General features: G+C 46.1%; 1 pseudogene; it reads right to left on the reverse strand.

Annotated features, from left to right (window-relative positions):
• Nucleotides 1-9,250: 9,250 nt before the first annotated feature.
• LOC114622562 lies at nucleotides 9,251-9,844 on the reverse strand (annotated as a pseudogene).
• Between the last annotated feature and the right edge of the window lie 265 nt (nucleotides 9,845-10,109).

The raw sequence follows: 10,109 nt of genomic DNA on the forward strand, positions 1-10,109 counted from the left end.
GAAGCACCCAGTGTCTGAGACAGAAGTGATGACGTGGTTGACGGCTGCCCTGGTGATGCATCTCAGCGCCTTGGGCGCCATGTGGCTACAGAGATCAGCGTCAGGCAGACATATTCCTGTTTCCTCTGCACCCTCCTTGGTGCAGGCCTCGGATGTCACCTTTGTGGCAAAGGTTGCCATAAAGTTTTCTAAGAAATTTACATAATTGTCCATTATTCCTGTCTCTGCCTTTCAGTATTTGTCCCTCCTAACATCCCACAGTATATCTCTTGCCAGTTCCTGGCATGGGCACACCGTGTCCTCTTTGAGACATTTTTTTTTTTTGAGATTGTAAATAAAAGCCACAGCACCAAGGGGCAGACAACATGGAGCCCATCAGAGCTGGAAGTTGCAGCAAAGTTATAATTACAGCAGAGTGGCTCTGGGTGAATTCCTTCCACCCGTAGATTTAATTGTCGTCAGCTGCAGAGGACAGGGTGCACTGACCAGAGAAGTAGGGGTGGGGGTGGGACAAGCTGAGAATGCAGGCCCCAGGCGGGCGGTCTGCAGCCTCAGGGAGGGGTGGCAGGCCTGAGGATGTATGCGCTCTGAGTAGTCTGAGACTATGCACCTATCCATGTGTTCCCCAGCAGGGGAACAGGAGCCCCTGAGATCTGATAAGATTTTTTTGAAGAAAGTACTAGATCAAACCATAACACTGGGGACCCTTTGTCCAAGCTCTGACACAAAAGAACACAGGAAGGACTGAGAGTCAGACAAACAGCAATTCATATTCAGAGGGGAATACATGGGTTTTAAAGGTGTCACTTGTTGCTTACCTACCTGAGTCTCTTGCTCCCCAGAGGCATGGACTCTGTGGGGGCAACTTGTTGGCCCTCCCCTGCTTACATTTTCTTCCCCAGACTCTGCTTTGTACCAGTCACATTAGAGCACATGCAGGTTTCTTCTGGACTTGCTGGTGGCCGAGTGGACAGGGAAGGGAGGCAGCCCGGCTAATTGCTCCTTCACAGGGTGGAAATTCGCTTGCTGCTAATTCGAGACTCCAGCAATGATGATAATAGCGATGCTAATGACTGTGGGAAGGGGATTATAGGTAAGACACAGTTATAATCAGGAAGCTGGCAATTACCTTGTAGCCACAACTGGGCTTTTGAATTTTATATTTCTTGCATTTTTTAGTTCTTAATTACAATAGTTCTATTAATGAGAGATGGCCTTCCAGCGGTAGATGGGGTTCAGTGCAAGGGAAGAAGCATGCACAGCACCCTGGTCTTCTGGGGCTGGGGAGAGACCGGTGGAAATGGCCTGTTCTAGGAAGAGCGACCCCACTAGTCCGCTCCCCAGGGCTCATGGGGTAGTGGTGTGTTGTGGTTTCCACTTGTCTACTGTCTCGTGCACACCAGGAATTCAAGGCTGTTCTCAACCAAAGGTGACTTTGAGGAGAGCCCAACATCAGCAGGGGCAGTGATGGAAAGCCTCATGTCACCAACACAGGGGGCTTCAAATATGAATCCCTCTGACCTGTGACCTCTGATTGTTCTCATTGAATTGGAAGACCCCATCAGTTCATATGTATAATGAAAAGTATGTCTAACAAAGAGCCCACGAGAACACAGAGTCACGAATACCTGCACAGAGCGTAGGGTCATGTCGAATGGCTGGGCTAGCTCACTTCATACCTGTATACAGCTGTGTGTACAGCTGTTGAGTGTAGAGATGGGACTGTTGCTCTTGTGATAGAATGCCCCAGATGTCATCTTTCCTCTCAAGTCAAAAGCTGTTACTGACTTACTCAGGCTGTAGCCTACTGATCAGATCTACTCTCCCACTACCTCTAAGTTTTACAAGTCAACTTTAGTGTCTTGGGATTCCTGCTGAGCTCTCTTGATTCTTAAAGTAAGCAAACTTTACATGGACTTCCAGGGATGTGGGGCCTTCTATGTCAGCTCTACTCCCCAAAGACAAGAGGGTATTGCTATGGTAGACTCCATGGCTAAAATCAACTGTGGGAGGAAAGGGTCTATTTCATCTTATATCATCCGGGAAAGCCAAGGCAGGAATTTGGAGACAGGAACTGATGCAGAGACCATGGAGGAGTGCTGCTTACTGGTTTGTTCTGCCTGCTTTCTTATAGCATCCAGGACCACCACCCCAGAGATAGGGGTACATACAAGGGGCAGGGCACTTTCCTATCAATCACTAATTAGAAAAATGCCCTATAGGCTTGTCTACTGACGAATCTAGTGGGGGCACTTTATCACTTGGGATTTCCTTTTCCCAAAAGACTCTTCTCAAATGATTATGTTGGAACTGGCATAAAACTGGTCTGCATGGGAGGCCTGTGCACTGAGGGTGCTTACAGTCTTAGTTGGAAGGGCCTTCCAATTCTGCATGAAGAGTTAGAAGTCAGAGGGTCTCTGATCAGAAGGTCCCTGTGGAGTTGGCAAGGGTTCTCTGGTGCTGTCTCTGTTATGGCAGCTATCTGGCTGTGACTAAGATCAACCCTATGCTGCCCAATAACCCCAGGGCCCAGGAAGATGCAACTAAGCTTGCGATGGTAGGAGGGGCTGTGTGGCAAAGTGGGCTGGATTAATGTCATCCTTGGTCCCTAGGCCATAGGAAGGTCCATATGTAGGAGTGCTTGCTTACAGTGTATGTTACCAAGCAAATGTAATCCAGATCCATTTGTAACTGGATCCAGCACTATTATTTGTATAACTTGAATGCATGGGTCCTGACTCTTGGAAGTATGACAGGTACTGTGTCATTCAATTTCTTGTCTTCACGCGTTACTATCTGAAAAGAGCTCGCCTGTCTAGGGCCATAGGAAGATGCCTAAATGTCTAGAGGTGCTGGTGATGCCCCTTTCCCAAGACAGACAGGTCAAATCCACACCTCTCTCCTCCTTTCCAGACCACAGGAAATGTGAGAGGAGATGGGGGCATGGTCATGATGAGTCATGTCAAGACCATACCTGCCCTCTCCACTAGACTTCCAAGGATGTTGGGAGGTTCATGAGCAGATGCTGGAGTACTGGAAAACCTGTATTACCAAAACGGCAATCTACAGAACTAATGTTTCCTGTTTCTGGGAATGAAAAGCCCACAATGCATCCACGAGGTCACCTTGCATCTGATTGCATCCCAGCTCTTCAGCCATAGATAGTTATTAAATTCCTCTTGAACAAGCTACAGAAAAAGAAGAGTAAGTCTGTGAGGGTCATTCATCCAAAAAGTGCCATACCCTGTTTCAGTGAAGGAAGATTAGGAAGGTCAGCCTGGAGCAGGAAAAAGCCCTCAGAAAGAGACTTGTCTAGGATGTCCGACTGCACACAGTAGTTTCTGAGCAGGAAGAGGAGGAAAAATGTGGTGGTCCAGGCTAGGACTGGTTTGAACTATGTCCAATGTAAGCATGGAGAGTACTTCCATGGCAGAACAATTACCACAATATCCAGGCTCTGGGAGCCGATGTCTGGATCCTGGCAGAGCTGTGCTGGTGGGTGATGAGGCAGCTTCTGCAGGTCTGATGCAGGTGTGAAATGCTACCTGAGAGAAAGTTGGAAGCACCAGAATGGTACACCCTAGTCTGATAAAAAATTGACCAGAACTCTCGATACCGGTTTAGTTAAAATTAGGGGTGGCCACTTCCATAGACCTCATCCTGTGTTATTCAGCTTCTATTCTGTGTGGTCTATGGGGAATTTCCTCCTGGAAGGACATGTTCAGCCATGATCCCAGGGGCTATTAGCCATGGCATTGGGAACTGTTGGTGTCTGTGAGCTGGGCAGGAACAGAATCCTGAGTCCATTAGAGCCAGAGGATGGTATGAACTTTTAACCATGAGGCATCTGGATATCTGTTCTCTGTATACAATTGCCATGGAGAATTTGGTAATGCTTACCCCACTGTGAGCATGGACAAAATCCTGTTGCACTCTTTTCAGATAGTAAAGCTTGAAGACAAGAAACTGAATGCCTGAGACCTGTTATATCTCCACTGGTTAGACCAGGTCAGAACCTATGCATTCAAATTACATGAATAATACTGCTGCATACAAAAGACCAATTATGCCTTGCAGTCTCTGTTCTTTATTCTGTTTTGAAGCTGAGGTTCACAAATCAAAGCAAAAGAACGAGTTAGATGTCCAGCAGTTACATAGAACTCACAATACCTATGACTTTTAAAAACTAAGGTATGGTACCTAGAGTGTTTCATCTGATGACCATACATAGCACTGTGTGACAGAGATGTCATACTTGTTTTAAAAAGCCCCAACTGGTTTAGATATGGAGGTTGGTCATTGTCATCATCGCCCAGTCATAGGTGAGGATATCTGTCCACTGGCTTCAGAGTAGCTGTTTCACAAAGAGTCACCAGGACACACTCTCTCTCTCTCTCTCTCTCTCTCTCTCTCTCTCTCTCTCTCTCTCTCTTTCTTTTTTTAAAGGTAAAACTATGTCAAACATTTTATTTGTATTTTATGTTTGGTAGATTTAAATAAATGAACAACTTTGTTGAACAGATTTTTTTTAAATACAATATCTAGATGTTCATGGATAACCAAATAATAGGGATTATTGATGTTTTAACAATGTTTTACAAACTGTTGGTAAAGACTGTATGATTGGATGTAAAAGAACCCCAACAGATGAACAGTTTCACATTAAGTCTTGTAGATTAACCAATTGCTCTTAGTATAAAACCAATACATCATAGTGGGAGGGATACACTGTTGCCCTGGGCATTCCCTTCTCTGTTTCTCATTGGTCGTCTCTTAAGTGGGAAAATAAAATTGACTTTATATTAGCAAATGGAAGAGAGCCTCTTGAACATCAGCCTATCTTTGATATTCAACTGAAGGCATGTAAAGTATAGGAGTGACCTGGCCACAGTCAGTGACAGTTCCTTGTATTAGTGTAGGAGCTAGACTCGCTGGGATAGGTGTGGGGTAATGGTTGTTTTCCTATCCCTCTTCAGGCACATCTTCATAGAGCATCTTTTCTCCTTTAAGACAAGATGTATATTTCTTTCTGTGATGCTTAATATTTATGCTTAATATTTATTTAATTGATTGGCTCTAGAATCAACAAGGAAACAGGGCTCTAGGCCTTTCTATGAAGGAGCTTCTAGACTGAGGTAACTGAGGTGGCAAGACCCATCCTGAATGTGGGTGGTGCCATTCCCTGGGCGATGATCTGGATTGCATATACAGCAGAAAATGAGTTGGGTAGCAGCAGTCATCTGTCTCCTCCCTTTTGATTACAGTGTGACAAACTGCCTCCTGAGCCTGCACCATGTGTTTCCACTATGACGGACTGTACCCTCAAGCTGTGAGCCAAAAACGGAGCCTTCCTTCCGTAAGTTGTTTTCATGTGTTTACATACATTCTCTTTGCACTTGAGCTTAGGTATCAGTGCAGAACTGACCCTTTTGGCACATACTTAGTCATTCAACTATTACTCTATAATGTGTGCTTCCTTGAACTACATCCGAGGAACTACAACAGAGGCTCACACAGCTAGACATGCCGATCTCCTCCCAGACACTAACCATGTGGACCATAGAAACATCCATTCATCTCTATCAACAAATTCAAGATATGCTCAGTGATAGATTGCTTATTATCTTTGTGTTTACATTTCAGGTTTGCAACATGCGTCACTGTGGCATGTAAAGATGCATACGTACTTCTCTGTTCACATTAGAGTTTAGTGGTCACCATGAAGCCCTCATGGGATGAATCTCCAGAACTTTACTTACTCCGTGGTCTTTGTCTCTATTAAAGCTGACTTTATTGAATAATTTTAATTCAAGTATTTCAAAATACTATTCCATGTTGAGTGCTAATAGGATTAGCTGTGTAGCTAATTGCCATAACTCTTAAAACCACTGGTGTAGAATTTTAATATTTTTAGTTTTTGCATATTAAGTTTTAGCTTATCTCTTTTAGGTCTTGAGCTGTCAAACACAGCATTCATTTATTTATCGAAAAGAAAAAAAATAGCATGTAAGGGTGAGAAAGGGAGGGAGCTTGAGTGAGGGACAGTGTCCCATGAAATTTTTCCTGAGAAAAGTGACAATGTGTGGCTTTGAACATCATAGGTGGCACAGACTTCCAGAAGGTTTGGGATACCTTTTTGATGGGAGTTGGAGGCCTGGGTCATCCTCACATAGGAGGTCCGGACGAAGGAGGAGGGTAGTTATGGGTCATCCTCACACAGGAGGTCTGGATACAGGAAGTGGGCAGTTATCCAATCATGGCACAGCGATTTGATGAGCTGGTTTTGGAACCAGATTTTGTTCAAATCCTGGCTTTGCCAGGAGACAAAAGACCCCTGGCGTACTGCTTAGCCAGCTCATGTCTACGTTGACTTGTATGAGAATGCGGTTTCTCAGTATTACTGAGAGAAAGGACTGACCCAGTCCCCAGACAGAAGGTGAGCGCAGCACCAGTGCAGCCTACGCACTGCCACTCGCCTGTGATGTTCTGGAAGATGTGATCATGAGCTGAAGAGGTTTCTGAGTCTGAACGTTCTAGATAGCCCTTGTGAGAATGTATCAGTGACCTCAAACATTCTCCGGCTGCCTGGCTGTATGCACCCCTAGGCACCCCCAACATCTAAAGTGTAGCAAGGCTGAACAGGGTTTGGAGATTTCATCTCTTATACTTGTCTGACTCTCAAGAATGCATTTGGACAGCCAGCCAAGTCCATGTGTCAGTGATGAGGTGGAGCAAACACGTGAGGCTGAGGGGGAGGAACTGGAGGCTTTCCACAGCCAGCCCTGTCAAATTGGTAGGAAATGTGAATCCTTAGTACATCACAGGCTAGGATCGACTCCTCCTCCTCCTAAATGATTTATAAGAAGGGCAGATGCAACCCTCATGAGGTGTTTTTTCTTTTCTTCAGTGAAGATGCATCTATGGGAACAGAAATGATAACGCAGTTATTGTCCTTCAGGGGTGTGGGTGGGCTTGTGAACCTGGAGCATCAAAACCACTCTTGCCAGAGACCCAATGACACAAGAACTTCCCGATACATTCCTCCCAAGCTCTCTGCAGTGAGCATGGTGGGAAGGGAGAATTGTTGGCTACTGCTCTGTCTTAGATGCTCATACCGACATGAGAGGGACTTGCCCTTGGCTGTTCTCTTGGGGGGCACTGACAACATCTAGCCTTCTCACTGTTAATGTGCTTGGCAAGGTAACATTCAAACATATTTACATTCTGTACTTAATTAAAGCTCATCGGACCCATTTGGGCAACTTGATATCGAGAAGAACGGAGTGGATCTTTATGGGGATTGTCCTCTGAGGGAGGATGAAGTCACCATCGTGGAATCTGAGGAGGATACATTAACAGACCATCTGACGTTCTGCAAAGGGAGCTTCGGGAAGGAATAAAAGAAGGCCCAGACTGTCGCTGTAGCCCATCCGCTTCTCAGGCTGTGCCCAGCCAGGCCACCCGTGAGCTGGGAGCCCATTAGAAGAGCCGGGCAGCGGCTTGTATTTATTAAATCTGGGAGAGGCCCATCAATCACAGCCATGGGCCTCAGTGTTTGCTGCGTTGGGGCAGAGTCCCACACACTCTTTGAAGTGTGGGTTTTTTTTTAACTGAAGGTAGCATCTGAAGGCTGTAAACAATGAGTTCCTCTTTCTGATGGGGGCCTTGCAGGGGATGCTGGGAGATGCAGATCCAGGCAGAAAATGGGCAACAGCAGAGAAATACTTTTGCTGGCAATTTGCACATTACTGGTCTCACACTCAGTAACTAGATTCCTAGAAGTGGAATTCTTTGTCTGGGAGGTCCTTGGGTGGTGAGGGCCATGTGGACACATATGCTTTCAGTGACACACCAAGGTTAGGGGTACAGCAAGGACATCCTGCAGTGTGTGAACTCTTCCCTGTAGGAGGTACTCAGCAGTCTCCAATAGCCTCCATGTGTCAATTTGGGACTTTAACAAAAGGGAAGCTTTCCATTCAGAAAGTTAGCAGTGAGAGTGAGAGACGGCTCAGTGGGTAAAAGCATTTGCCAAGCAAGTGTGAAGACCCAGACTCAGGTTTGAATGCCCCAAACCTACAAAGCCTGGGCTTGGTATTCCTGCTATTCCTGTAGGTGGTAGAGATAGGAGAATCCTTTGAAGCCCTGGGCCAGCTAGCAGGCATCCACAGTGGTAGACAACAAACAGACCCTATTTCAGACAAAGAGAAGATGAAGGTTGACCCCAAGGTTGTCCACAGACATGTCCTGACATGTGTGCACCCACACTCATACACATGAATGCATACACACACATTTCATTATACAAACATACATACAGGCACACAAAAGAAAATTAGTAATGCCATAAAGTATTATGTTTTTAATATCAATCATTTTAACACCAGATATGTCTGGATTTTTAAATGTACTGCTTTTCTTCTTTATTGTCTTGTTAAAAAATAAATTTTGAAATTTATTTTTATTTTATGTGCACTGGTGTTTTTCTTGTATGCATGGCTGGGTGGTACATGTGTGTCAGATCCCCTGAAATGGGAGCTACAGGTAAGTGTGAGTACCATGTGGATGCTGGGAATTGAACTCAGGTCCTTTGGAAGAGCAGCCAGTGCTCTTAACCGCTGAGCCATTTCTCCAATCCCTTCTTTATTTTCTTTTTTTTTTTTTGTCTGAATGCAATGCCTTTTATTTGTATTTGATGATGAGAATTAACACACCCAACAGCTCCAATGACTTTTGCTTACCCCACTAAGAAGCAAGGGGCTTAACAGGGTCTCTCTCCGCAGCAGCGCTGTTCTTTAAAGGGACATTGATACCTATGCAGCCACCTGACCTGGACAGTCAGGGCTCAGCTGAGATGGGAGACTTGGGTTGTCTCAGTCGGGGGACAGGTTCCTAAAAGCCCACCTCTAAAGATGCCACCGTGCCTGGTTCTGGACCAAGTCTCTTTGTTAACCACTCACAGACAACACTAGCCCAGGCTCTCCTCTGTGGACCTGATCCTGGCAGAATGTTTTATTTTTCAGAGTTGCTCTTTTTAAATCAATGATAGAATGACTCCATCAGAACACCAGGCACCTCCCCAGGTGGAACCTAAATTCAATCAAACATAAACTGAGATGTGACTATGCAGAATTATAATGACGGGCAGTGGGAAGACACCCTAAACCTCTATCCTAACACAGCTGAGAATTCCCTAGGAGAGGGAAGGAAGAACTGGAGAAACAGCATGCTTTACACAACTTGATACTGCGGGCTCCCAGGACTGCTGGCCTTCACAGCGCCCCTACTTCCCTTCCAGCTGCTCGTACAGTTTGGGCACGTAGTCATCCCACTCTGCTTGGTAACACGTGCCGGCCACCGGGGCACCCAGGTTGTACTTCTTGCGGAAGGACTCCACCTCGAACTTGGCACGGTTGTCTCCAGACTTGTTGCTGAGGATGGGCTCGTCGCAGCTCAGAGGCTGCGCCTGCTCGTACACCAGCCAGACATAGCGGTGGAGACCTGTGCCACTGGGAGGCCCAGAGCCCACATAATCGGAGAGGACAGTGCCACTGCTAATGTCATTGCCTTTCATGTTGACCACCAGGAAGTGGTGCTATTCCCTGAATTTGGGGTCCTTCCTGCTGGGAGCATCCGGGTCAGTGAGGACCAGGGTGTAGAGTTTCCCAGGATCAAGGCCGTCCCATGAAATGCTGTTGGGCCTGTTCATAACCTGGGTGGGCGTTAGCACTTTGCCCAGCTCGTCCACCGTCACCCCGCTGTAGTCGACCCGCAGGGGGTGCTGGGGCGGCTCGTCGACCTCCTGCAGGCATAGCGGCCCGGCCCACTGGCTGATGTCGGCGGCCATGGGGACAGAGAGATGGAAGACACGCCCTTCTTTATTTTCTTCTTCTTTCTTTTGTCTTTTAAAACAGTGTCTCACATAGCCTACACTGGTCCTTAAACTTTCTAAGGTTAAAGCTGCTTTCGAACTCTGGATTCTCTTGCCTCCAATTCCAAGATGCTGGAAGTGTAGACATTCACCACTACAGCTAGAGGACTCGATTTCTTTGATTCTCAATAAAGCATGTCACTGTCATGTCACAAGAAGTGATGTATCTGAGATACAATAT

The sequence above is a fragment of the Grammomys surdaster genome, unplaced genomic scaffold, assembly GCF_004785775.1.
Source record: "Grammomys surdaster isolate TR1022 unplaced genomic scaffold, NIH_TR_1.0 189, whole genome shotgun sequence".
NCBI lineage: Eukaryota > Metazoa > Chordata > Mammalia > Rodentia > Muridae > Grammomys > Grammomys surdaster.